The sequence below is a fragment of the Ovis aries genome, chromosome 2 (assembly GCF_016772045.2).
Source record: "Ovis aries strain OAR_USU_Benz2616 breed Rambouillet chromosome 2, ARS-UI_Ramb_v3.0, whole genome shotgun sequence".
Taxonomy (NCBI): domain Eukaryota; kingdom Metazoa; phylum Chordata; class Mammalia; order Artiodactyla; family Bovidae; genus Ovis; species Ovis aries.
The window spans coordinates 71,206,883-71,230,809 of NC_056055.1; the positions used below are offsets into that span (position 1 = coordinate 71,206,883).

At 43.8% G+C, this 23,927-nt stretch overlaps 1 protein-coding gene and 1 pseudogene across 1 annotated transcript in view; both read right to left on the minus strand.

Annotated features, from left to right (window-relative positions):
- The window catches only part of LOC121818643 (histone-arginine methyltransferase CARM1-like), a 290,088-nt gene that overhangs the window by 7,213 nt on the left and 258,948 nt on the right, over positions 1 to 23,927 (minus strand). The window lies entirely within an intron of this gene.
- LOC114112810 (voltage-dependent anion-selective channel protein 3-like) lies at positions 20,355 to 21,290 on the minus strand (annotated as a pseudogene).

Here is a 23,927-nt window from a genome sequence, read left to right on the forward strand (position 1 = left end):
AAGGCCCACTTGACTTTGCATTCCAGGATGTCTCTCTAGGTGAATGATCACACCATCGTGGTTATCTGGGTCATGAAGATCTTTTTGGTATAGCTTTTCTGTATATTCTTGCCACCTCTTAATATCTTCTGCTTCTGTTAGGTCCATACCATTTCAATCCTTTATTGTGCTCATCTTTGCATGAAGTGTTCCCTTGGTGTTTCTAATTTTCTTGAAGCGATCTCTAGTCTTTCCCATTCTATTGTTTTCCTCTATTATTGCTAAATAAATTTAAGTTGGAATACATTTTATACAAACACATTTTATACAATCTCTTAACAGTACAAATGAAAGTTGGTACTTTTATTGTTAATAATTTCATTCCCTTGTAAATCGTCTTACTTCAGCATTATGCACAAGATGGGTAAGGACAGGTCATCATTTTACCTTTGTGCCTTTTGGCCTAGGCAAATCAAGGTTTAGGTACTGAGATACTGAGCTGCTGCTGGTGGGACTCTTGTAACCTCATGAGTAACATGGCTAACAAAAGAATGCAAGTGGGAAATATATATTATTTTAATTTTCTAAGAAGGGAGAAAATAAATTCTGCAAGCTGCAGAGTGCAAGCTGCTAAGTCTCAGTTCCAAAGACAGGCAGCCTGGAGAAGCTGTAAGACACCCTGGTGCCAGTGGGTGGAGCCAGTGAGCAGCGTCCAACCAAAGACGAGTGGCAGATAGGTAACTTCATTTCCCTCTTCCTGCAGCGAGCTACACTGACCCGCACACCGCAACCACACATGAGTCCTCTGCAAGATGTCGAAGGACCTCACTAACAGTATGCTTTGGCAAGTGGAGAGATGTGGGCTAAGCACAAATTAGGTGAGTTTGGAGCATTTAAAAAATTATTGACCATTCTCATATCCTACGAAATTGTTAAGATTCACTATCCTATCCTTTCTACAACCAACCAACTTCTAGATTCACACCGAATCACATATAACATTGTTTTTTTCAAATGAGTTAATAACAATTAGAGGGTTGATTTAGGCAATTTTAGCCTACAATAGGAAATAAAACGGAGAAGGCAATGGCAACCTACTCCAGTACTCTTGCCTGAAAAATCCCATGGACGGAGGAGCCTGGTAGGCTGCAGTCCATGGGGTTGTGAAGAGTCGGACATGACTGAGTGACTTCACTTTCACTTTTCACTTTCATGCATTCGAGAAGGAAATGGCAACCCACTCCAGTGTTCTTGCCTGGAGAATCCCAGGGACGGGGGAGCCTGGTGGGCTGCCGTCTATGGGGTCGCATAGAGTCAGACACGACTAAAGCGAATTAGCAGCAGCAGCAGCAGGAGGAAATAAAAACAAAAATAAACAAATAGGACCTAATTAAACTTAAAAGCTTTTATACAGCAAAGAAAACCATAAACAGAACGAAAAGATAACCTACAGAATTGGAGAAAATACACGCAAATGATGTAATCCACAAAAGATTAATTTCCAAAATAAACAAAGAGCTCATATAATTCAAATATCAAAAAATTCAAACAACCCAATCAAAAAATGAGCAGAAGATCTAACATATATTTCTCCAAAGAAGATACACACATGGCCAAGAGGCACATGAAAAAATGCTCAGCACTACTAATTATCAGAGAAATGCAAATCAAAACTACAATGAGGTATCACCTCACTCCAGTCAGCATGGCCATCACCAAAAAGGCTACAAATAATAAATGCCGAGACTGTGTGGAGAAAAGGGAACCCTCCTATACTATTGGTAGGAATGCAAACTGGTGCAGCCACTATGGAGAACAGTATGGTGGTTCCTTAAAAACAACAACTAACAATAGAGTTACCATATGATCCTGCAATCCCACCCCTGGGCATATATTTGGAGAAAACTATAATTAGGCTACATTAAATGAAGAAGTATAATGTCTAGAATAAGACAGATAAAGGGCATATTCTTCTCTGAGTTAGTACACCTAGAAGGTTGTACTCAGTTTGTAATATCACATTTATAAGTGGATACAGACAAATAGGAAAGCTGCCGGCAGAGTGACAAGGATGCTGATGACTTGGGATGTGTGTATGACATCTGTACCAAAGGTCTGAGGCTCTTTCAACATGAGGAGGAGGAGGAGGAGCACGGGCGGAGGTATAAAGGATGTTGCTCACATCTGGAGGGAGACAAGTGAAAAGCTGGATAGGGTGGCCAGTATGTGCAGGCACCGCTCCAGGACTGATAAGCCCAAGTGAAAGACCTGGACTTAGGTTCAGCGGACAGAGGGACATTCAGGTAGGGCAAGATGCTCAAAGATGAAGGGATGTCATTAGGAGGGAGTGAGTTCTCATTCACCAGAAGTATTCAGGAAAGCAGCACATCTCAGGGATTTGGGAAGAAGGCTCAAGTATTAGAGGAAAGGTTGACAAGGGCAAGGTTCACCATATGCTAGTCCAGGGATGGCTAGTGGTCTACTGCAAAACTTTACAAAATGCCTGGAAAGATACAGGCAACATGGTTCACAAACCTTCAATCTATTCAACGTAGAGGACTACCATTTGTTCTGTTTTTTACCTCTTACTTTATAAGGTGAAATGCCATTCCTTGAATGAAATCATGGTAATGATAGGGCTATGTTTTTAAACATACCTTACCCAGCAAAATTAAAAGTCTGGTAAGCCTCTTTTGAAATCTCTAAACTGTCATGAAACATAATAAAAATTGAAATGAAAAACAAGGGCTACTTATTTTTTTTAATTGCAACATTCATATGAAGTTTAGCTGATTCATTAGAATATATGCTTTTCAGAGGGGGTGAGTAAAAACACAGAAAAAATTATAAATAAGACATTTAAAAATATGAATTTTAGTGAGCTCTTAGGACTCACTGAGAAATCACACAATCCAGCCTAATTGTTCAAGGAGCCAGGAGCAGCAAAGGGCTACTTATATTAATGACCTTTGAAGATTCCTTCCAACCCTGAGATGCTATGTATGATTCTAGAAACAAAGTATTCTGCATCCTTAAGGGAATGAGATTTTCTTATACTTGATTTCTATCCCCAGGGAGCCTAGAATGGTTTTAGTGCATGTCAGTCCTGCCCCCTTGCCCATCTATTTTAGGCTCATCACTTCCTGGGTTTTCTTCACACTTTTACTGTGTAAGCTTGTACCTTTAAACACTCACAGTGTAGACTTTGCATATTTTCTGATTTAATGAAAAGGCAGTCATAGCAACCCTGTCCTTTGTGTTGGTCCTCTTTGGCTCAACATTAAAAAAAAAAATTGATCCCAACTACCTTATGTAGCTTTTATTTTGTGGCCAAATACGGCCAAAGTATAGCACAATTTATTAATTTCACTTTGATGGACACCATTTCAGTTTTTGGGTTTTTTTGCTATATTTTGAATATGCTTCTCTGAACATTCTTGCCCATGTCCCCTCATGCAGAATAAAGACGAATTGATGTAAATTGAGTATTTTATATGACATACAACTTTTGTAAAAATCAAATATTCTTGCTACACAATCACAGATTCAAGTTATTACTGCCTAGGAGGAACACATGATGAAAAAACTTACAATGTCTTAACAAAGTCAGAAACAAACATCCCAATGTATGAGGGACATTATTTGAAGTATGAAGAGGTCATTTATCAGATTTATTACTTTTCCCTGATTAATGTATCTGCCTGAATTGAGCCTCTTCAGTTCTGTCGTTTTTTTTTTAAACTTCATTTGGAAAAAACAATTTCACATGTACGAAAATACACGAAACAGAAATATGCAGCTTAATGAATTAGTGTAGAGCGACCATCTGAGTAATTACCATTCAGGTCAAGAAATAGAACATCTCTAGCACCCTAAAAGTCCCCACGAGTCCCTCCTGATCCCACGCCCCCATGTTCATGCTCTTCACTTCTTATTTTTCTTCCCTTTTACCACATAAGCTTGCATCCCTCAACACTGCATCTTAGTTTTGTGGTTTTTTTGTTGTTGTTGTTGTTGTTGTTGTTTTACCATTTTTGACTTCTGTAAAAATGAAATCATAGGGAACTGTTATGGACTGAATGCTTGTGTCCTCCTAAGTTCCTGTGCTGAAACTCGACCCCACAGTAGTACGGTATTCAGAGGTGGGGCCTTTGGGAGGTAATTCAGAAGAGGTCATAATGGTGGAGTCCTCAAGAGTGATACTGGGCCCTTCCCTGGTGGTCCAGGGGCTAAGACTCTGCAGTCCTAATGCAGGGGGCCCAGGTCTGATCCCTGATCAGGGAGCTAGATCCACCATACCGCAACTGAAGATCTTGTGTGTTGAAACTAAGACCTAGCACAGCCAAATAAATAAATAAAAATAAATATATTTTTTTAATCCCTAAAAAAAAAAGGTGACATCAGTGTCCTAGTGGAGTCAGGAGAGAGTTTGCTTCCACTCCACTCTGCTCTCTGCCCCGTGAGAAGACAATGAACAGCAGCCCGGAAGAGAGCTCTCACCAGAGCCCATCTGTATGGCCCCCAACCTTGCACTTCAGCCTCCAGACCTGGCAGAAGTAAATGTCCGTTGTTTCCATGACACCTGTCTGTGGTACTTTGTTAGAACAGCCTGAAGGGACTAAGCCAGAACTCACTTTGTGGTTATGTCCCTTTGTCCAACATTAAGGAAAGAAAGAAGATGTGCTCTTATTGTTCATAGCTGTTGTCCACTCACTTTTCTTGCTGTATGGAATGCAATAAAAATTCCACTCTCAGTTTTCCTTTGGTCATTTTTTTCCTGGTCTTTTGTTATGAATAGTGCTGCTCTGGATATTCTTCTACATGTCTCTTGATGCTTATGCAGGCCTTTTCTAGGAATAAAATTGCTAGATCAAGATGATGTACATCTTAAGCCATGCTAGATGGTGCCAAGCTATTTCCCAATGTGAAAATACAAATGTGTACTTCCTCCAACAAGGCGTATGAGACCTCATTGTTCCATGTTCTTACCAACATTTGATGTTATCAAACTTTTAGCAGGGGCTACTCTCTAGGGGTGGTATACGGGTTTCTCATTGTGGTGGCTTTTCTTGTTGCAGAGCACAGGCTCTCGGCATGCAGGCTTAGCTGCCCCACAGCTTGTGGAATCTTCCCAGAGTGGGGATCGAACCCATGTCCCCTACATTGGCAGGCAGATTCCCAACCATTGGACCACCAGAGAAGTCTTGCCTTTCACATTTAGATCTTCAGTCCCTTAGAGCTGATTTTTGTGTATGAAGTAGGAATCAAGACCCTTTCCATTCTCCTTCCTTCTCTCTCGCCTTCCCTCTTTTTTCACTTAAGGATATTCAACTGTTTATTTGTATTCACCATTTATTTAAAAAGACATCTTTCCCTATTACTCTACAATGGTTCTTTAGTTAAAAAGTGATCTTTAATGTAAAAATCTGTGTCAGGGTTTTTTCTTTAAATTTTATTGATGGAGAGCGGATTTATAATGTGTTAATTTCTGCGGAAAGCAAAGTGGTTCAGTTACTTTTTCATATTTTTCCATTATGGTTTGTCACAGGATATGGAATATAGTTCCCTGTGCTATCCAGCAGGACCTTGCCGCTTATCCACTTCATGTATACTAGTTTGTATCTGCTAACCCCAAACTCCCAGTCCTTCCCTCCTTCCCCCATTGCAACCACAGGTCTGTTCTCTATGCCCGTGAGTCTGTTTCTGTTTGTAGATAAGTTCATTTGTACCATGTTTTAGATTCCACATTATATAAGTGATATGGTGCCTGTCTTTCCCTTTCTGACTTACATTGCTTAGTACGATGACCTCTAGGTCCATCCATGTTGCTGCAAGTGGCATTATTTCAATCTTTGTAAAGGCTGAGTGATAGTCCATTGGATATATGTCCCACAGTTTCCTTATTCATTCCCCTGCTGATGGACATCTAGACTGCTTCCATGTCTTGGCTATTGTGAGAAGTGCTGGTATAAACACAGGGGCGCATATATCTTTCTGAATTTTAATTTTGTCTGGGTATGTGCCCAGTAGTGGGATTGCTGAATCATACGGCAACTCAATTTTTGGTTTTTGAGGAACCTCCATACTCCATGCTGTTTTCCATAATGGCTGCACCAACTCACATCTGTCTGTTTGGTATTTGTATGTGTGTGTGTGTGTGTGTGTGTGTGCGCGCGCGAGGAACTGTTTACTCGTCCTTCCCTGCCCCCACACATGGCTGTCTCCAGCACAATAACTGGTCTTGACATATGATGGAGAAAGTTCTCTGTCCTCTTCTTCAGCAGTGCCCTAACTATTCTTTTCCGCTTACTTTTGTACTGAATCTTCAGTGACGAAGACACAGATCTATTTAGTCTGATTTCTTTCCTCCCTCTTACCACTGTTTGCTCTTTTCAGTCAAACCTATTTTATAGCAACATCTTGCTTATGTAATTCTTGTCTCCTCCTTTAGGTTCAGAAAATTTGAATTATAAAAAAAATTATCCTCTCATATTTCTTTCTCAGTAAAAAACAGCATTTCTACTTATTTAATAGAATGGGAAAAGAGATTACAGACAGATTCTCCTTATTGTCTTTATAGCTCATTTATAAACGAATTCAGTGGATCAAACTAACTTTATATTTCACGTGAAATTTAAACAAGAAGACATAATCCTGAGTGCCTGTGTTCTGTCACCCTTATCCCACCTATGCCAGCCTCTTTGTTGGTCTCAGGCACCCCTTTCTTTCTTCCCAACCCCTCCTTGGTTATGTTTGCTCTCATTTATGTGCAAAATCTATCTTACAGATGTTCTTTCCATTTTAACTGCTAAGCCCTTTAACATCTGCTCACTCTCGTGTATTACTTGGACAAGACCTCGCCATGCATCATCAACCACCTGCTCTAGAGCTGCCACAGAAGAACTGAATTTGAAAAATTTAAGTAGAAAATAAACTGCTCAATGATTAATGGAAGTCTCATAGCATTTCAGGAAATGGATGTCAGAATCACCCAAATGCCTGCAACCAAAGTTTATGGCAAGAGTGCTTGTGAACAGAAGTAACTAAACTCAATTTTTTATTAAAAGTCTTTTGATTTAAACTGCATTTGATGGCTGGTAATCAGAGACCTGATCTGAGAGGCTTCAGCAAATGAGGGGTATATTCTTTGACATAAAAAAAGATCCAGAGGTAGGCAGCCCAAGGCTAGTATGGCAACTCACTGCCACCATGAATCCAGGCATCTCCTTCTTTTGCCTCCCTACCTGGGGTTGCGGCTGCCTTCCCAAGGATGGGAAGATGGCTGCCAGAGGGTGACTGCTATTTGTGTAGTTTAGCAAAGCCCGAATAAAGTAAACAGGTTACTGTAAGAGCCAGAATGAAGGGGTTTTGCTTTTGAGAAGTGAGGAGAAGAGAGGAGTGAAGGAAATTTCCCCGAATAGGGCAGAATTTGGAAGTCAATGGAGATCACAAATGTTTGCTCACATTTGTATATAGGTCTCTGGACTGGTGGCTCAGGTGGTAAAGAATCTGTCTGCAATACAGGAGACCTGGGTGTGATCCCTGAGTCGGGATGATACCCGGGAGGTGGGCGTGACAACCTACTCCAGTATTCTTTCCATGGATTCCATGGCGGGCTATACTCCATGGGGGTCACAGAGGGTCAGACATGACTAACTGAGAGACTGACACTTCCACTGGACTAACTGGAGGTCAAAACATTTAATTTGTGTTTTAAAACTGTTCCTCAGGGAAGCTGTGAACCAGCCATCTGCCAGAGTACCTACATCACTTCACTAAGCAGCCAGTGCCCACATGCTCCCTCTTCTCAATTTTCTATCAAGTCTAGTTTTAGGCATTAGACTAAAAGCCGTATCACTGATAGAACCCATAACTCTCCCAATGATATTTCTATTTAAACACTCATCAAAGGCATCCAAAGTTGATCACTGTAATTGTTTTATATTTTTTCCAATTTGGGATTAAAACAGTATATCATGGCTTTATTTTATATTTATTTAATTATTGGCAAGCTTGGATGTTTTTCATGTTGATTGGTCATTTTTGTTTCTGTTGAGAATTTTTGCTCGTATCTTTTGCATGTTCACAAATTGGAGTGTTAAGCGGTTTTATTCTTAACTTACACAGTTTCCTTATACAGTCAGGTTATTAGCCCATTGTCTATATTTATTACGAACTAATCTTCCAGTTGGGCTTCCCTGGCAGCTCAGCGGTAAAGAATCTGCCTGCCAATGCAGGAGATGCAAGTTCAGTCCCTGGGTCGGAAAGATCCTCTGGAGAAGGAAATGGCAACCCACTCCAGTCTTCTTGCCTAGAGAACTCCATAGACAGAGAAGCCCGGCAGGCTACAGTCCATGGGGTCACAGAAGAGTCAGATACAACTTAGCGACTAAAACAACACACAACAATCTCCTAGTTCCCTGCTTCATTCCTCAGCTATATCTGCCCTATTATTTACTCCATCTATTATATTCTCTTTAAAATATCATAGTTTTCATCTGGTTCTTTTCTGATTTTTTGTTTCGTATATCTATCACCCCTTATCATAGGCATTTCTTGTGTTCATTTAAAATTCTTGTTCCAGCGATACTGCTTTGGATGGACTCAGAAGCGCCTGTCTGCACGAGTTCAGATAACTTCGAAGAGAGGAAAGGACAAGCCCCAGGGTGGAGCCTGGGCACCACAGAACCACAGCTGATCTCTGTCACTGGCTGCTATGGCAACACCTGTGGTCAGAAAGGCATCTTTAGAAACTGAGAGAAGCAGCATTTTGGGGAGGGCATCTCTTCACTACATTATGTTCTAAGCAGTGGCTCTGGGGTGGAGGCGGAGGAGGAGAGGAGTGAATCCTTCAAGACCGCCCTGACCTGTTCTCCTTTCCTTCAATACCTTCCTCTGCAAGGCTTTGGGGCCTGCATCCATGGCTCACTGACAGCGGAAATCTGAAGGGTTGGTCAGTGATTTCTCCAGGTTACTCAGAGGAGAGGAGGGGCAGGTTAAAAGGCTTTCCCCCAACTTCTCACTGTGGCCTCAGGCCACCCTCTGGCTTCAGCCACACCGTTTTTCCCACAAAATCAGGTAACCTTGAGAATTCTCAGGGGCAGCTCACATTTTTTATCTCTAGTTTTACCACTAGTTTCTAGAATCCATGGTTCTTCTTGGTTACTTAGAGAGTTACTCCAGGGTGGACTCTGGAGGATGGAACCAGCAACCTGAGTGGTTGGTCATCGTATGGCTTTCCTAGGGCTGCTGTAACAAAGACCATAAACACGGTGGCTTAAGACAACAGAAATATATTCTCTCACAGTCCTAGAGGGGGGAAACCAAGAATCAAGCTGTTGGCAGGATTGGTCCCTGCTGAAAGATCTGAGTGAGAACCCATTCACTGTCTCTCTCCTAGCTTCTGGTGACTCTGGGCCATTCTTGGTACATACAGGCTTGTAGCCCAGCAGGCTCCTCTGTCCATGGGATTCTCCAGGCAAGAATACTGGAGTGGATGGCCATGTCCCACTCCAGGGCATCTTCCCAACCCAGGGATCAAAGCTGCATCTCTTACAAGTCCTGCGTATACTTCAATAATTTTTTTTTCATTTTTAAAAAGCCCCCTCTCCCAAATAAGGTCGCATTCACTGATGTCCAGGACCACCATTCAGCCCACTATGGCCATCGTGGCAGGAGATACAACCTCCAAGGACAACTGGCTCAGCTACATCTGTTTTTAGGAACGCTTCCAAACAGGGCATTGGTGCTGTTCCGGTGTCACCTGTCCCTCTTATGAAACATGCCTTCTTTAGCCCAGAGGTCAAGTTCTTCCAGGATCCACCAAAAGGTCCCTCTTTCTTTCTCAAGTCTTTGGGAGGTCAGAAGGAGTCTTGTTAAGGAGACACTTCTCAGTCTGGCTTGGAGGAAAGCCACGCCTGTGTCCCAGGCCCCTTGATCTTCTCCAGTCTCTGACAATCTTAACAGAAACTTAACAGACATGCCTGGAGAGGCCAGACTCTAAAAATCTATAAGCCATTAACCATAGCTATATTAAACGAATAAGAATCCATTCCCACCCATGCCTTCAAAGCATGCCAGGCTCTAGAAGGGGCTAGAAGAGTGACAGCCTGCAGCCAGGCCCGTCATCCATGGAGGCGCTGGTGGGGAACAGCCTGCGGGTCACTCTTCACAAACTGTCCGACCCTCAGAAGACTCTCCAGCTTCACCTGAGGAGACTATTGAGCAGGAGTGGAGACAGCCATTCCTTCACCTGGAGACAGAATGGAAGGCTGGGAAGGACTGCACAGGGAATCAGCAATGGCCAAGCTCCTGAAATCAGTGGGCTTTGAAAAGCCTGAGTTTTGCTTTCCTAAATGACTCCTGGTTGCATGATGCCTATTGATGCTCCTGAGCTTCCGCGGCTGGTAACTGATGAGCCTTTTATCGCACTCCATGACTGAAGGGCACACAACTGTGAGAGCAGCTCATTTCATTTTTTTCGATTTATACAAAAGATGTTGTGCCCCGAGCCCTCTAGGCACCCATCTCAATACATAAATATGCCAATTAAGCTAAATGGAAATCCTGCAGGTTAAAAGTGCCTCATAAAAGAAGGAGGCTTTTTCCAGAGCCAGAAAGTTGATCCATAGAGGAAATACCAGATCAACAAAAGTGGGTTTGTGCCAAACCCTGAAGATTAAAAAAAAAAATAAAAAGAATTCTGTAATCCAAAAATGAAGAAAAACCGTTTTCCCCCCTCAAAGCCAATTGAGGGGGGAAATACCCTGAAGGTACCTTGAAGCTGTGAATTCAAGATTCTAAGCAACTGTTATTACTGAGTTTTTATTTATTGCATTTTCCTGGAGAGGGCTGGTAGTGCCCGGGGGGCAGGTGACAGGTTGGAGACCAATGCTAGGACCAAACAGATACCAAGAATATCTCAGGTATCCCTCCAAAATGCCATAGTGATGGGTATGGGCAAACCAGGGTCAGATATGTTGATGGTTTTGTTACCCAAAGAGTGGCTCATTGAACTGATGCCCAGCAGTACAAACAGCAGCGCCAACAGGGAGCTTGTGGTTTATTTTTTTGCGCCATGCTGCGCGGCATGTGGAATCTTAGTTTCCCAACCAAGGATCGAACACACGCCCTCTATACCTCTACACATCTTTAACCACTGGACCACCTGGAAAGTCCCTGGGAAATTTGCTAAAAGTAGAGACTCTAGGGCCCCACCCAGATTAATTTGGGCAGAAAGGATTTTTTTTTTTTACCTAATGCTCTTAGTAAAGATAAGCAGGGTTAAAAATACTGTGTAATCCTTGCAAATTTTCTCCCAGCAGTAGTACCAAAAAAGCATATAATGGCACAGACTAAACAATGTCAGTATCATCCAACACATTTAATCAAACCGCAAGCATCTTCACTCTCTCAGTTGCTCTCTCAGCCCCCAATAAATACTCAGTGAGTATTTATCAATCTTACACTTGACAAAACCCACTGCAGTTGGATTGCTGCCTCCTCTGATTTCTTTTCCTGCCACACTTCATAAAGAGGCCTCAGCACTACTTGTATTTTCTTAAGACCTTGCTCTATTTCTCTGTCATCTGTCTGTATCCCCTACTGCTTCACAGAAACAAGTCTTGAAAACCCCCTGCATCTGTTTGCCAAATACAAGACAGTGACTCTTGAATGTCCATCAGGAGGCAGTACTCTCAGAAAACGCCTTCTATTTTTGACTTCCACGACAGTGCCTTTTACTGCTCTCTTATCCCCATGACTTCTCTCTCCCTCAGCTGCCCACCTTTCCTCTGTTTATCTACTCCAGGACACAGATTTTTCAGTTTTCCACTGCAGACTGATAGCAGCTACAAATTTTGAGCTGATGTGATATGGGGCGGTACAATGTTGGACATTTAATTGACATTCTTACTTAAACCCACAATGTAACATTAAGTACTCATTCCCTTCTTAAAGTTAAGAAACTCAAGAATCAAAGGAGTTCCATCACAAGGTCTCAGAGCTGGCTGATAGGGCGTCTCCTGCATCTACAATATGGCCATCAGGAGTCTGTCATCCTCTGGAGGAATCCAGAGTAATGGGTGTGGGAAGGGCTGACTGAGACTTCAGGAGACCAGGAGTCCCGTATGGACAGAGTGCTGCACAGAGAAGGCTGCAGGGCGCCCATGCCACAGGTGGAGTCCACAAGGAGTCACTGTCGGAGCTGCCAAGCGGACGAAGAAACCTGAGCAGAGGGGTGGCTTCACCACTGCGAGCACTGAGACTGAGAAAGGAAGACTCAGTAGCACCACCTGGGCAGAAACTCGGGGCCAGACACAAAGTCCTAACTGTATTATCTGCAAGCCCTGTGGTCCAAACTGCCAACTTTCAAGCAGGTGTTATCACTTTGGTTCAGTCCAGTGGGCAACACCATGGGTCTTTTCCACACCCCATGCTGTCTACAGACAAAATAGGTAGAATCACGTTGACTTAAGGGCCCAGACTTTGGTTATTAGAGGGGCATGGATGTCAAGCTGGACTCTATCCACGCCTGCTATGTGGCTTTGTGCAAGTACCATCTCCCTCTGAGCCTGTTTTTTCATCTGTAAATGGGGATAATAAGGATGCCTACTCACTCAACTGACAGACTGTCCAAAGAGATCATGCAAGCAAAGCTCCCAGGACAATAGAAGGCCTCCCTAAAATGATTGAGAGGTTGGAGGCTGGGGAGGGAGGGGAGGCTGATAAGGGGTAGGGGAGGAAGAGAACACACTTTGAACTGGGTAACTGAAGCATTTAACCGTAGTTTTCTCAAGGGATTTTCCTGGAGAAGCATTTGTTGGGAAAACGTGTGAGGTAACAGATTCTATCTTTACAGCACAGAAAGGCAAGATGAGGAAAATGAATGGAGACTGTGGGGAAGCAGATTTCAGCTGATTACAAGTAATAGCTTTCTAACAATAAACATTGTCAAGCCATTCTTGACAACGAAGGACTGAGTTTCCCAACACTGGGATTCAACAAGCCAAGATGGGTAGCTGTGAAAAGGCCTTCAGGGGAATGAGTGACTGAACTGAAGTTGTTTCACTCCTGCCCATTTTCCTAGCCTTTCTGTCTGAGAGACCCTCAAGGTTCAGGCGGAGAAAGCAATGGCACCCCACTCCAGTACTCTTGCCTGGAAAATCCCATGGGCGGAGGAGCCTGGTGGGCTGCAGTCCATGGTGTCGCTGATGGTCGGGCATGACTGAGCGACTTCACTTCCACTTTCCACTTTCATGCACTGGAGAAAGAAATGGCAACCCACCCCAGTGTTCTTGCCTGGAGAATCCCAGGGACGGGGGAGCCTGGTGGGCTGCCATCTATGGGGTCGCACAGAGTAGGACACAACTGGAGCGACTTAGCAGCAGCAGCAGCAGCAGCAGCAGCAGCAGCAGAAGCAGCAGCAGCAGCAGCAGCAGCAAGGTTCAGCCATCTTCCTCCTCCCTCTCTTTACTTTCATTCACTCCTACCTACCACTCTGCCACTTCTCTCTGAGGTCTCGCTTCTGAACTCCAGACAGGTGTCTCCTGTTACTAGCCTGCATTTGGACGACACCAATTCCCCAAGTCCCAAGCGGAACTGGTCCTTCTCAATCAGTGAGCAAGGACTCAAAGGCATTTCACAGGCCTGTCACTTTCAAAGGACTTCCCTGCTGGGCTGCGAGGGGACAGCGAGAGGCGGTACTGTCAGTAGAGGGAGATGTCAGCTAAGAAAAGACTCTCAGAGGCCCTGTCAGTATGATTTTCAAGCCTTTTTTTTTTTCCTTAACTCAAAAAAAGCTTTTAAAATTGCCTAGTTTTTGAACTCTGAAAAAAATGAATGTTGTTTTATAACTTCTGACATGGTATTTTCTATAGTTGGGAGGGTTCTCTCTGCTAGTTTGCCTTATGCGAGTGAAGCAATAGTTGCATCTGGTTCTTAATGCAAACAAGCCTCACCATGGCACATGCTTATTTAGGACTACCTTCCCCCTGCCACCCACAGCATAGAGACGCTACCCCATGAAGTCCAAGTCAGTGTACCTAGTCCAAGCAAGGCACAAGCCACAGGCCAGAGCTCCAGGTCTGGCAAGATGCTCACTTTGGTTATGAGTGTCCCTGCCTCTCACTATCACAAGCAGTCCCTCAGAGAGCAATCCAGTCCAGCACGTGTGTGTGTGTGTGTGTGTGTGTGTGTGTGGTCAGCCTGGCTCTTGGCTCTGTATTTCCCCATCCTTGTATTTCTCTGTTATTCTACACAACTATAGTTTCTACTACTATATCATATACAATTTATCCTTGGAAAATTTGTAAAAAGCCAGGGTGGATGGATAGATAAGTGGATGGAGGAGTAGACAGATGAACAAGGAGGAAGACAAGCACTCTGTAACAGCCACCTGGGCAAAGGGCTACTGATAAATCCCTACTGTCTCCACGGATTCAGTTACAGTTCCCCTCTCTTCTCTTCTCCCTCTAATTCACCTTCTCTTTGCTCTCAGTCTCCTCTCATGCTCTCTGTGACCCATCGCCACCACTCTCCTCACCTCTGAGCCTGGATAGGGTCTGGGGTAATGAAGACTCAGCATGATTCGAACTTCCCAGGAGAAAAGCCCCCTCAAGTGTATTCCAGAAATGCCAGGCCAGTGTTCATCTTCTTGGCAGCATTCCCCTTCTTGTTCCATTCTCTCGTCCACCCTGGTCTTCATTTTGGAGTGCTCGCCCTCTACCTTGCATCTGGCCCATTTTCACCTGAGGCTTTTGGGGACAACTGTAGTCAGATGGATGAGTTACAGAGGGAGGGGAATCTTGAGAACAGAACTGTTGGAGAAGAAACAATTCTGAATGCTGGCTCCTGGTGAGAAGGATGGCCTGCTGGGAACTCCCACAGTCCTCGAATAAAGTAACGATGCCTCAGACACAGGCGTGTACTCAGACTCATCACACCTTAGGGATGTCCTCAACCCTCACACCTTCCCATACACTGACCGCTCACCCCCAGGGTCAGGGGATAATCAGTCTTTTCAACAGTTCAGCTCCCATTAGGACAGTGGCTTCATACAAGGGGAGTTCATGGGAAACAAAGCCCACTGAATGCGTTCAGCAGTGGAGCCTCATCATGCTCTAAGAAAGAGACTTTTCATTTGGTAAACATGTATTGAACACCTACTGTATGCAAAGGAACCCAGTAGGCCAATGGAGAAAGGGTAGGGTGTAGAAACACAAAAATGTGTTCAACTCAGCTCTCCAGGACTCTGGGGGAAAGGACCACAAAGAAAATATTTATTCACGATTGGCCCATCAAAGTGACCAGATTGGCAAATCATGCTTTTGCTCAGCATTCATCAAGCTGAATTCTCTCACAATTTATATGGACGGAGTGTGCATTTCAGCCTCTGAGACATCGGTAATTATAAGCACCAACCCTCTAGGACATACAATTATCACCAATTAAGTCCAGTTCTGAGTCATCGACAGCTAGGAGAATACTGATTCCCAAACCACTGGAAGAGAGAACAGGTTGGTAAAGACTTTACGGGGAACAAGGACAGAAGCCGAAAACTGAGAGTATCAGTGGAGATGAGATTCAGGCAAATGCTTCCAAGAATGGGTAAGAGAAGCTAGACTGGGAAGCCTAAAATATACTACTATTTTCTTCTGGGTTCATCTGTAGTTGTGTTATTTTAATACAAAGTTACGTATTATGCGGGCTTCCCCAGGTGGTGTCAGTGGTAAAGAATCCACCTGCAAATGCAAGAGACACGGGTTTGATCCCTGAGTCCAGAAGATCCCCTGGAGAAGGGGATAGCTACCCATTCCAGTACTCTTGCTTGGAAAATTCAAAGTACGGAGGAGCCTGGTGGGCTACATACCACAGGGACGCAGGGTCAGACATGGCTGAGTGACTGAGCACATATATATTATGTATGCGACAAATAAAGGAACAAGAATCTACTTGGGCCAAACAGCTGCCTAACAGTCCTCCATGCTGACACTTTGTTACAGGAGCTCAGTTTGGCTTGACCCTCCTCCCATGATGCCTATCTTAAGTTGGCAATGTTTTCATCTCAGCCTCTCTGGGTTTTGGTGCTGGTAATGCTCATTCTTTTGTGCTTAGCTCTGTGGTCTGCTTTTGAGATTCCCTTTTGTAAGAACCTGGCTATTTCCTCCCCGTTTCTGAGCTCAGGAGGAAAATACTTCAGTTTTTTTCTCCCCTTAGAGCCACCATCACTCCCTAACATACATGATAACAGTGTACATGAAAGTGTTTTATCCCCAGTAAAGCGATGGACAACATCAATAGATGTGATTCAAAGTAGCTGCTCTACATGTCTCAGGTTGATTTTCAATCACAATTCCTGTTACCAGATTAAATCCGAGATAAACTGCCCTCCTTGCTTCCGTGGTGACAGAGCCATCCAGGCACAATGCTATTGTGACAGCTGGGAATCATCTGAAAATGAGCTTCGCTTGGAATGTCAGATGGTAATGTAAAAAACACTGGGTTCTGTTTTTGTTGTTTAATATTAGGTTTGATTCATATTCAAGAGGCACACACCCCCTGCCTGGAGAGGGGCTCAGATATGCAGCTGGTGGTGGGACATCAAACTGGAAGCACGGGGACCTGGTCACACAATAAACCTTAATGGATGCATTGAAGGGATGGCCAGCCAAGAGGGAGGCATTTGCGATTCCAGGCCAGTCTTGACGGGGAACAGCTGGTGATCGTCGTAGCTGACTGACTTCAGAGGGAGCTGGCCAAGGACCCCCTTGGGTGTGCTGGCAGGAGGGCGAAGCCTTCACAGAAGTGCTGGAAGGGATCGGTGATGGCAAGGTTCCATGACAGTCCTGGGAACTTGGACGAGATTCTTAGGCACAAATGTCATATTTCCTATCTTTGTTCTCTCAGGCACCTTTCACCTCCTCATGGGTCCACCCCATTCAATGGATGCTCCCAGACACAGGAGATCTCAATTTAGACTCGTTTATTATGCCTACTACTTCATACAAAACTGCTTTCCTAAAAAATGTTTATCACAAATTTCGTGGCTGTTTTGTAGTTGTGAAGCTGCAAAAATCCACTTTTCTGCCTGTGGCCACACTCCTGGCTTTGTAGATGGATAATCCTATTTTGGCTAAAGTACCACTTGTACCAAAAGGTGAGGGAGGGAAGAATGGGTGCTCCTGGCTCCCTGTCTACAGGATCAAGTCCAAAGTCATCACAGCACACATTTGGGGAGGAGCCACTGAACACTTGCAGAGAGCAATTAACCTCTTCATTGTCTACTTTCTTCCCCATCCTCGTAGATAAGCTCACGTATTCAACCAGCTTTTGTAGAACAGCATGACTTAAAATGGCACCTCTCTTCTCCATAGGCAGAATTCACATTTGAGCAAGGCCCTACACCTCACTTTGACGGCCAGGGTGTGGGGTTAAGTGCAGTCGCACAGGTTCCTGTGCTGAGTGTGGTTTAATGCTCTGGAATCACTGTCCTGAGATCTTTAATATTTTTATCTTTGAATCTGTGTTTTGTTAGTGCAGTGTGCTGGGACTTCAGTGACGCTTGAGGCTGGGGGACAGTTCACGGGGACAGGATTCTGCCTTCCCTCTGCCTCTCTAGCATACAGCCACGAAGCCCCAGGTTCTGCCGGGCCTCCCCCTCCTTGTCCCTGCCCCTAGGACTACAGTAGCAACAGGTGGGGGTGGCCTGAGTTCTGTTACACTCTGTACCCATGGGGGTTCCTGTCAAGCCACAGGCAGAACTGGAATCAGGCAAGTGTCCAGCTGTTTCTTGGGTGGGGAAGAGCAATGCTACTTCCTGGCCAGGGACTGAGGTTGGTGGCAAATCCAAGGGGTCCTCTCACCCATTCTCCATCTCGGCACTGGGAAGCTGCAGGCTTGGGAGTCACCTGTCCACCACGGTTTGGAACAAGAGGCTCACGAAAGAGGAGACAGACTCATTTACCCAGCCTGGGTCTCTGCATCTTCTTTCTGCACTGGGTGGTACAAATTATGTAGCCTGCTCTGACTGTGGCTCTCTGATGTGTTTCTTTAAATGTAGTAGAAAAGTCAAGTCGTAATAAAATGTGACATTAATATTACTTCCAAGGGTGCTGAGTGCAAGACGCTAACAATTTAATAAGTTTGGGCTTCTGCACTGACCTATGTTAATATGTGATTTCACGCTATTTTGCATGGCAAGAGAAGTTCCCCAGAATTTATTTGATTGCTAGATCAATGTGAAAATGCATTATCTGTCTGCCTTGAGCATGGCCAACCGTTGACCTCTCCAATTAAGTAGACTTGAGAATGAAAATTCAGTTACAATGAACAAACGTTTCTTGAACACTTTCTATGAGCCAAGCCCTATGCCAGGCCCTGTGGGGAATATGCAGATTTGTGAGATCTGTTCCTATCTTTGGAGTGCTTGCAAGCAAGTGGGAAGAGGGAAAGATACGTGTGTGGATGACTACGGTGCAATATACCACGTTACCTTGAAAGCGTACAGGGAATGGGATTAGCAGAGCAGCTGGGCTACTTCTAGGCAGCCCGCATAAGCAGATGACAGTGGCTCCTTGCTGCATGTCCAGTATACTTCTTGGGAAACAGAACCCTATTTTTTTTTTTTTTTTTTACAGAGTTTATCCGTCTAGTCAAGGCTATGGTTTTTCCTGTGGTCATGTATGGATGTGAGAGTTGGACTGTGAAGAAGGCTGAGCGCCAAAGAATTGATGCGTTTGAACTGTGGTGTTGGAGAAGACTCTTGAGAGTCCCTTGGACTGCAAGGAGATCCAAGCAGTCCATTCTGAAGGAGATCAGCCCTGGGATTTCTTTGGAAGGAATGATGCTAAAGCTGAAACTCCAGTACTTTGGCCACCTCATGCGAGGAGTTGACTCATTGGAAAAGACTCTGGTGCTGGGAGGGATTGGGGGCAGGAGGAGAAGGGGACGACCGAGGATGAGATGACTGGATGGCTTCACTGACTCAATGGACGTGAGTCTGAGTGAACTCCGGGAGTTGGTGATGGACAGGAGGGGTGGCGTGCTGCGATTCATGGGGTCACAAAGAGTCGGACACGACTGAGCAACTGAACTGAACTGATCTCTTGGGAAAGATGAGTCTATCTCCAGCTCAGTGTTAAATCCGACCAGCTTAGCTCCTCTGCAGTGATCCCATGTCTCCTGGCAGTGACTGGGTTGGAGGTGAGCATGTGATTCAGGTCTGGCCATTAAAACAGGAAGACAAGTCTGTGGGCTGCTTCTAGAAAGGTTTTCTTGCAGTGCAGAGAGCTTTGTGGTTCTGCACAGACTTTAGAGTGGGTTGAACTCTGGAGTAGACTGCCTGGTTGATGATCCTGGAACTATCACTCACTGTGTCATTTGGAAAGTTACTTAACCGTTCTGCCTCCATTTCCTCATCCGTTCAGCAGGGTTAATAACAATACATACCTAATAGGAGTTCTGTTAAGGATCAAAATTAATGTCTGTAAAGAGCCTAGCACATAGTAAGTGCTACATAAATGTTAACTACCATTATCACCAAGAGGAGACACCAGAGGTGACAGCCTCTTCTTAAGACTCCAGACACTGGTGTGTGTAGATGTGGCTCCTGTTATTTCCACGGTCACCTTGTGCCTCTAAGGGGAGTCTGACCTATGAGGGAGGATGGCAGAGCCAAAGGAGGGAAGAACCTCAGTCCTTGAGGAAATCTCCGAGCTACTCAGTCCCCAATCCTGGAGACCACTCTACCTCAGGACTTCTTGTTCTGTGATATGATAAAGTTACTGGTTATCTTCAGTCAGGGTCTTGTGTTACTGGCAGTCAAATGCACAATTTAACCTCTACACCAATACATCCTGGAGCTCCTTAGCCTGTGCAACATCCAAGTCCCGCAGTGGTCTGGCTAGATGTGGGCTACCTCAGAGCAGCTCCTGACATCAGCCCCTGACCAACCTGCTGACTCCCGAGGGCTCTGGACTTGTCTGTGTTTTTTTTGTTTTTTGTTTTGTTTTGTTTTGTTTTTTTAATGTTCCAAATGTGATGCAAAACCAAAGATTCAACTACTGCACAGGGACCAATATGTTACCAGGTCATGAAAAAGTGGTGTGGGACATGCAGGAGGTGACGGACTACCGGAGGGTCAGGTCATCTCCTTTGTAACAGGACACTGCATTGTCGCCGAGGAACACATTGAAAATAACACTGCAGAACTGAACTGAAATGAGACACGAACATGACAGCTTCCAGGCATGCCTTCAAGCACCTCCCTGAGGATGGGCTTGGAGTCTAGGCTTCAGAGTAGGGAAGATTACAAATCTTTGGAAGACTAAAAAGTTCACCCTTTTGAAATTTCACAGAAGAATTTAAAAGCCAGAACACATTGGGTTCATTTCTCTTCACTTTCAGGGACAAAGATGATTCAAAACCCCGTCAAGCTTCAAGTTCAAATCTCAGCCCGATCTTGTGCCCTCCTGCACTGAAGTTCTTTCCATCGCTGAGAGCTGACAGGGTCAGTTTCACTCTTGGTTGAAGGGTCTGAGTATAGCCCAGTCCAATCAGGCTGGCATTATTTACTTTAGCAGAGAGAGAAGTTCTACAATCCAATTGTACTTAGCAGCAATGCCGATAGAGGTGTTCCTGCCAGCTATCTACACAAGGTTTATTGATGTTCTGATCTTCTCATTTACCTTCTGGTAGATCAACCCTCCAAATTCAGTGCCATAGTTCAAGTAAGGCTGTAGCTAGAAGTCTGAAGCCTTGTAACCCAGAGTGAAATTACTCTGTGACAGTTTGGATTTGGCTGTGTCAAAACTCATGGGATAGCCAGCAAGCCAACCTTCAAAGCTCAGTCATAGATAACTGGTCCAGAAATATCTTTGTCAACATTATTGCCAAGATGGAAACAAGCCCATTTATAGGAGGCCTTCAATTTCCTACTCTTCTTTCCTGTGCTTGATACAAACAACCTTTTTTCCAACTTGTTCTCCAAAGAGATTTCTGTCCCGAGTACTGTCTGTGTTTCACTCTTGGGTGAAGGTCAGTCCACAATTACAGATCATGTATTTGGTCTCTAGGTTGCCTGATGCTTTCCCTAAATCAGTGTAAGTAAGCAAGGCCAGAAGTAGGAAATTCCAGTCCACTATATGACCTGGTTCTCAGATCTTTTTCAGTCATGCCAAATCGATATCCTCTGTTGAAGGCATTGATGGTAGTCTTTAATGGGTCATAGTAAGTTGGTGTGTTATACATATCTCCTACCCAAGGGCCTGTGTGCTCCACCAGGGCACTGCTGAAGGTCTTCTTCAGACCACTGATCTGACCTTGTCTTAATTATAATGTGATGGTTTCATGAAGGATTGAGGTTTCCAAGGTTTACCTAAATTCATTTTCTCTTGATAGTCAAAGGAGACATGCTTTGAGGTCACTTTCAAACTTGCAAATACTATGGTAATGTAATTTCCCCATAAAACACAGTAAATTAGTGCTTAATAAGCAATTCCCTTTGATTCTTAAGAATTCTATAGATACAGGACTGAGATAAGAAAAAGTTATTAAATTCATCCATTAAAATAAGCTCTACCCTACATCATTGGTTTAGTGACTTGTTTAAGAGCTTACATTTCTAAAAATAAGGTGAAAGTGTTGAAAGTGCTAGTTGCTCAGTAGTGTCCAACCCTTCACAACCCGATGGACTAGAGCCCACCAGGCTCCTCTGTCCATGAGATTTCCCAAGCAGGAATACTGGAGTGAGCTGCCATTTCCTTCTCCAGGGGATCTTCCCAACTCAGGGATCGAAGCTGGGTCTCCTGTATCACAAGCAGATTCTTTACCATCTGAGCCACCAGGGAAGTCCCAAAATAAGGTGAAGACAATGAGAGTTTTTAAGAGTTACTGATTACATGGAGGTGCATCCTCTGAGTTACTGACAAAAAGACACTCCCCTCATACTGACCTTGTAGCAGATATCAGTATCAAATTTGTGCTCCAGCAAAATTATAAATCCATAATACTACAAATCTTTAGGACTGTTCAAAGATTGGGAAATAATATCAATGTTTAGAGTCATTAAAAGTGATTGGATTTCATCTTCTGTGCCCACTTCTACAGACTCATAACGGCTTCCAAGGGTGTCAGGCTAAGAAGAACTGTGAGGTCATATCAGGGTTCAGTGGGAAAGAGTGCGGGGATTGATTACAAATGTCTGCCTTGGGTTTGGGTGGAGGCAGCAGCGTGAGCCATATTGTTTCCATAATCCAGGTTACAGTTTCTTGAAAAGCAATTAGAACATTATCAGGATTCATAAATTGTACCTGTGTTTTCTTAGGTCAGTCTCCCAAGGCAATAAAAATAAAAACAAAAATAAACAAATGGGCAAACTTACAAGGTTTGCACAACAAAGGAGACTATGAACAAAATGAAAAAACAACCTACATACTGGGAGAAAACATTTGCACATTATGTGACCGACAAGGGCTTGGTTTCCAAAATATACAAACACCTCATATAATGCAACAACAACAAAATACAACCCAATCGAAAAAAGGGCAGAAGACCTAATAATGGAAGAACCAAGCTGCCTGACTTCAGGCTATACCACAAAGCAACAGTCATCAAGACAGTATGGTACTGGCACAAAGACAGAAATATAGATCAATGGAACAAAATAGAAAGCCCAGAGATAAATCCATGCAGCTATGGACACCTAATCTTTGACAAAGGAGGCAAGAATACACAACGGAGAAAAGACAATCTCTTTAAACAAGTGGTGCTGGGAAAACTGGTCAACCACTTGTAAAAGAATGAAACTAGAACACTTTCTAACACCACACACAAAAATAAACTCAAAATGGATTAAAGATCTAAATGTAAGGCCAGAAACTATTAAACTCCTAGAGGAAAACATAGGCAAAACACTCTCTGACGTAAATCATAGCAGGATCCTCTATGATCCACCTCCCAGAGTAATGGGAATAAAAGCAAAAATAAACAAATGGGACCTAATTACACTTATATGACTGACACCCATTTCTATCAGGGTTATTCAGGTCCAGGGAAAACCTGCTCTCTGGAAAGATCGTCTTTCATCGCCATTGGAAGCGTGACATAGAACAGATGTCTTCAGGAAAGGAGAGGCCTCACTGTGTACATTGTTTATTGTAAAACTAAGAGGGCTGACACAGGTTCCATCTTTATTCTCTGAACTACACACCGAGTCATCAATCGTGGCCAACGAAGAACATTCCTGATGTAGTATTTATTATTCTTTTACCTGGATAAGGCAAAAATTCTTTAACACATTGCTGAGCTAGGTACTAGCTGTTGATTTACTGAAAATATTTGCAAGAACAGATTCACACTGCAAATAGAGGATCACCCCTCACATGCTCTTATGTCACGTCATACATAAGCATACATTATAAACACGGGGCAGCATTTCGTTCAATTTCTTTTTGAAATACTTCAAAAATCAAAGCAACGCTATTGGCTTTACTCTAAAATAAAGAAAGAAACCAGAAAAGAAAATCATTTTTCAGCTACATGCAGAAAACTGTAACGGGCCAGTCCAGGTAAAGAAGTACCAAGAAATAGATTTGTCAGTAAAATTAGGAGGCACATTTTAAAGCTAAGAAGGGAGAAGGGAATTTAAATAAATCTAACATCCTTGTAAAATTTAGAATGCATGTCCAGAACAGGAAGGATTAACTTGCATGTCAGGGGACTTCTCAGGCCTTCACTTACTTATGGCTTGGCTTGTCACTATCATCTAAGCAAACCTAAAACAGAGAGAAGGTGATACTGTGATACTGAGTAAGTTCCACCAGGTCCAAAGCTACAAGCAAGCTGATTGTTCATGTCCCTCCCCAGCCCCTCCCACTTCCCTCTTTCCACTCCATGCCCTTCTCTGGAGTTTTTATGGGCAGCCTTAGATCTATATTTATCCACTATATTTA